The sequence below is a fragment of the Pongo abelii genome, chromosome 11 (genome assembly GCF_028885655.2).
Source record: "Pongo abelii isolate AG06213 chromosome 11, NHGRI_mPonAbe1-v2.0_pri, whole genome shotgun sequence".
In the NCBI taxonomy this organism is placed as follows: Eukaryota; Metazoa; Chordata; class Mammalia; order Primates; family Hominidae; genus Pongo; species Pongo abelii.
This window is the reverse complement of record NC_071996.2, coordinates 111,397,550-111,402,899: the sequence shown is the minus strand read 5'-3', so window position 1 is coordinate 111,402,899 and position 5,350 is coordinate 111,397,550. Positions and strand designations below refer to the sequence as shown.

The window sequence follows — 5,350 nt, the reverse complement described above, 5'->3', positions numbered from 1 at the left end:
AAAAGGGCTTCAGGTGCACAGTGCCTAGAGCAAGTAGGCACTCCAAGTTCCCCAAAAGGAGTTTGCATTTTGTTCTGTGAGAAAGGATGCTTTTTAGCAGGGGTATGACACATGTGATCTGATTTATGTTTTAAATTTGGCTGCCATGGAGAAAGTGGACTGTAGTGAGGGGGAAAGGGGGAGGCTGGTCAGAAGTCACTGTGCTGATCATGTGACAGATGACAGGGGCTTGGACCAGGGGACCACAGTGGACAGAAAAAGAAGTAGCAAAGTGGAAGAATGTGGGAATTTTTTTGGAAGACAAACTAACAGGACTTACAGATGGACTGAATTTGGGAGTGGAGGGAGAGGAAGATCCCAGGGTGGCTCTCTAGTTTTTGGTTTGAGTAACTGGGCGAATACCAGTACCATATATTAAAAAGAGGTGACTGCTGGAGAAGGAGCAGGTTTGGAGCAAAACCATAGAGATCTATTTTAGACACATTATTCAAGATACTTGGTTACTTCCCACTAATTTTTAATAACCTAGCATAAGTTATATTGTCCTTTTCTATTCTTCTTTCATCCCCAATTAGAGTTGTTCCCAGGACAATGTTTAACCTAGATGTAAAAGAAGATATGGCAAATCATCATTTGATCATTTCTGAAGGTCTCAAGCATTATCCTTCTATAAAAAGGATTAAATAAGGCCGGGTGAGGTGGCTCATGCCTGTAATCCCAGCACTTTGGGAGGCCAAGGTGGGCAGATCACCTGAGGTTGGGAGTTTGAGACCAGCCTGACCAACATGGAGAAACCCTGTCTCTACTAAAAATTCAAAATTAGCCCAGCATGGTGGTGCATGCCTGTAATCCCAGCTACTCGGGAGGCCAAGGCAGGAGAATCGCTTGAACCCAGGAGGCGGAGGTTCCAGTGAGTCGAGACTATGCCATTGCACTCCAGCCTGGGCAACAAGAGCAAAACTCTGTCTCAAACAAACAAAAAGGATTAAATAGTCTGGGTGGAGTGGCTCACGCCTGTAATCCCAGCACTTTGGGAGGCCCAAGTGGGCAGATTGCTTTGAGCTCATAAATCGGCCAAGCATGGTGGCTCACACCTGTAGTCCCAGCTATTCGGGAGGCTAAGGCTGGAGAATCGCTTGAGTCTGGGAAGCAAAGGTTACAGTGAGCTGTGATTCCGCCACTGCACTCCAGCCTGGATGACAGAGTGAGACCCTGTCTCAGAAAAAAAGAGGGGAGGGATTAAATAAGTATTGTCATTGACAGCAAAAGCTGTTTGGATCTAGTTGATGATATAATCTGGATACATATCCTCGCCCAAACCTCATGTTGAAATGTAATCCCCAGTATTGGAGATGGGTCCTGGTGAGAGGTGTTTAGGTCATGGGGGCAGATTTCTCATGTCTCGGACCTGTCCTGGAGATAGTGAGTGAGTTCTCATGAGATCTGGTCGTTTAAAAGTGTGTGGTACCTCCACCTTCACTCCCTCTCTCTTGCTCTTGCTTTCGCCATGTGAAGTGCCAGCTCCCACTTTACCTTCCACCATGAATAAAAGCTCCCTGAGGATTCACCAGAAGCCAAGCAGATGCCAGCACCATGCCTTCTGTACAGCCTGCAGGAATGTGAGCCAATTAAGCCTCTTTCCTTTATAAATTACCCAGTCTCAGGTATTTCTTTATAGCAATGCAAGAATGGCCTAATACAGCTGATTTCAACTATAGTCAAGGAGGGAAAAAAGTGAGTGGAGGTTAAACAAAGTTGTTTGTCATTTCACATGATCAGGAGCAGAGATGAAGTTATAACTTGCAAGTGGCTCTATTCAGGCTGATGGTGCACGATCACAGTGCTTTGGTTACCTGATGGGCCTCATGGGCTGAGGCCTCAAAGACATAACCAGGCCCTATTGTGATCTCTGCATTGGAAACATGGGGCCTTTTTTCAGCATCTGCCATCCACAAGAAACTGTGCCTGGGACTTTCACCATGTCTCACACGGTAGCCCTACTATTATTCCTAGGCAGCTCTTTATTCCCAGAGGGTTTCTCTTGACTTCTTAGATACAATGGATCATTTGAGTTTTGCTTGTGAAATTGTGAAAAGTCTTTAAGAGCAAACACATACCTCAATGAGACCATAAAGGGGTTAAGGCATGTGCAGTGCTTTGAGGTGTTCAGGTGAAAAGCTCTCAGTAGTATTAATTATTATTCTTTTACTTAAAAGTAGCTCTTTTTTTATATATATACTTTAAGTTCTAGGGTACATGTGCACAACATGCAGGTTTGTTACATATGTATACATGTGCCATGTTTGATTGCTGCACCCATTAACTTGTCATTTACATTAGGTATTTCTCCTAATGCTATCTCGTCCCTATCCCCCCACCCCACGACAGGCCCTGGTGTGTGATGTTCCCCGCCCTGTGTCCAAGTGTTCTCATTGTTCAATTCCCACCTATGAGTGAGAACATGTGGTGTTTGGTTTTCTATCCTTGTGGTAGTTTGCTCAGAATAATGGTTTCCAGCTTCATCCATGTTGCTACAAAGGACATGACCTCATCCTTTTTTATGGCTGCATAGTATTCCATGGTGTATATGTGCCACATTTTCTTTTTATATATATATTTTTTTATTATACTTTAAGTTCTAGGGTACATGTGTACAACGTGCGGGTTTGTTACATATGTATACATGTGCCATGTTGGTGTGCTGCACCCATTAACTCATCATTTACATTAGGTATATCTCCTAATGTTATCCCTCCCCCCTCCCCCCTCCCGCCATCCCAAAACAGGCCCTGGTGTGTGATGTTCCCCTTCCTGTGTCCAAGTGTTCTCATTGTTCAATTCCCACCTGTGAATGAGAACATGTGGTGTTTGGTTTTTTGTCCTTGCGATAGTTTGCTGAGAATGATGGTTTCCAGCTTCATCCATGTCCCTACAAAAGACATGAACTCATCACTTTTTATGGCTGCATAGTATTCCATGGTGTATATGTGCCACATTTTCTTAATCCAGTCTATCACTGATGGACATTTGGGTTGGTTCCAAGTCTTTGCTATTGTGAATAGGGCTGCAATAAACATACGTGTGCATATGTCTTCATAGCAGCATGATTTATAATCCTTTGGGTTTATACCCAGTAATGGAATCGCTGGGTCAAATGGTATTTCTAGTTCTAGATCCTTGAGGAATCGCCACACTGTCTTCCACAATGGTTGAACTAATTTACACTCCCACCAACAGTGTAAAAGCGTTCCTATTTCTCCACATCCTCTCCAGCATCTGTTGTTTCCTGATTTTTTAATGATCACCATTCTAACTGGTGTGAGATGGTATCTCATTGTGGTTTTGATTTGTATTTCTCTGATGACCAGTGATGATGAGCATTTTTTCATGTGTCTGTTGGCTGCATAAATGTCTTCTTTTGAAAAGTGTCTGTTCATATCCTTTGCCCACTTTTTGATGGCGTTGTTTGATTTTTTCCTGTAAATTTGTTTAAGTTCTTTGAAGATTCTGGATATTAGTCCTTTGTCAGATAGGTAGATTGCAAAAATTTCCTCCCATTGTGTAGGTTGCCTGTTCACTCTGATGGTAGTTTCTTTTGCGTGCAGAAGCTCTTTAGTTTAATTAGATCCCATTTGTCTATTTTGGCTTTTGTTGCCATTGCTTTTAACAAAACAATAAGTAAAACATGAGTCCACAAAAAGCTGTGAGAGGGATATACCTTATAAAGACCTTGGGTTCTTTCGGCTCTTGGCTCGGAGGAGGCCAAGGTGCAACTTTCTTCCATCATCCTGAATCCGGGTTCATCCAACACCAGCCGCCTCCACCATGCTGCAGAAGTTCGACCCCAATGAGATCAAAGTCGTGTACCTGAGGTGCACCGGGGGTGAAGTCGGTGCCACATCTGCGCTGCTCCCCAAGATCGGCTCCCTGGGTCTGTCTCCAAAAAAAGGTTGGTGATGACATTGCCAAGGCAATGGGTGACTGGAAGGGCCTGAGAATTACGGTGAAACTGACCATTCAGAACAGACAGGCCCAGATTGAGGTGGTGCCTTCTGCCTCTGCCCTGATCATCAAAGCCCTCAAGGAACCACCAAGAGACAGAAAGAAACAGAAAAACATTAAACACAGTGGGAATACCACTTTTGATGAAATCATCAGCATTGCTCGACAGATGCAGCACCCATTTTTAGCCAGAGAACTCTCTGGAACCATTAAAGAGATCCTGGGGACTGCCCAGTCTGTGAGCCATAATGTTGATGGCCACCAACCTCATGACATCATAGACATCAACAGTGTTGTTGTGGAATGCCCAGCTAGTTAAGAAGCACAAAGGAAAATATTTCAATAAAGGATCATTTGACAACTGGAAAAAAAAAAAAAAAAAAACCACCTTGCATTCTGCAGTCAATTCTCCCTGCCTAAGTGAAAATCCCTGATCTTTTGTGAATGATGAGGGGATACAGTCATCCCAGTCCCCAGCACTAAGTCATAGTACATAGAGCAGGGCAGAATATCTGTAGCTACTGTGAATGAAATTATTTTGAATTTTGTGGGAAAAGAACAGTGGGATTGGGCCAGGAAGGAAACATTTACATTTTAAGCATCAAATGTGTGAATATTTTTTCCAAAAATATAAAGTCTTCTTTTATTATAAGAAAAGTAATACGAGTTTTACATAGAAAATTTAAAAATACAGACTATTTTATTTTTTATTTTTTTGAGACAGTCTCACTTTGTCGTCCAGGCTGGAGCACAGTGGCGCGATTTCAGCTCGCTGCAACCTCTTCCTCCCAGGTTCAAGCGATTCTCCTGCTTCAGCCTCCCGGGTAGCTGGGATTACAAGTGCCCGCCACAATGCCTGGCTAATTTTTGTATTTTTAGTAGAGATGGGGTTTCACCATGTAGGCCAGACTGGTCTCCAACTCCTGGCCTCAAGTGATCCTCCCGCCTCAGCCTCCCAAACTGCTGGGATTACAGGCATGAGCCACCATGCCCAGCCAGAATATTATTTTTAAAATAACATTTAAATTAATTTTAACCACTACTGAGATAATCACTATTAATATTTTACTTATATGCTACAAATATATATGTGTATGTGTATGTATATTTATATATAATCATCTTTTAGAAATATTGACTTCTATGAGTGTATTCTTTAAGAGAACATGATTTGAAAACTAAAAGATCAACTTTTGAAAACCTTTGTTATTGGGAAAGTTGCCTAGCCAGATATAATAACAATTACTGGCATTTTATAGCATCTTATGTGAATTATCTCTTTTATTACTAAAAATAGCTATTGTTATTAACATAATAATTATTATTATTGACATATTAGTGACAGAAG

General features: G+C 42.2%; 1 pseudogene; it reads left to right on the top strand.

Moving 5' to 3' along the window:
* The first annotated feature begins 3,825 nt into the window (after positions 1-3,825).
* LOC100433353 (large ribosomal subunit protein uL11-like) lies at positions 3,826-4,321 on the top strand (annotated as a pseudogene).
* Positions 4,322-5,350: the final 1,029 nt, after the last annotated feature.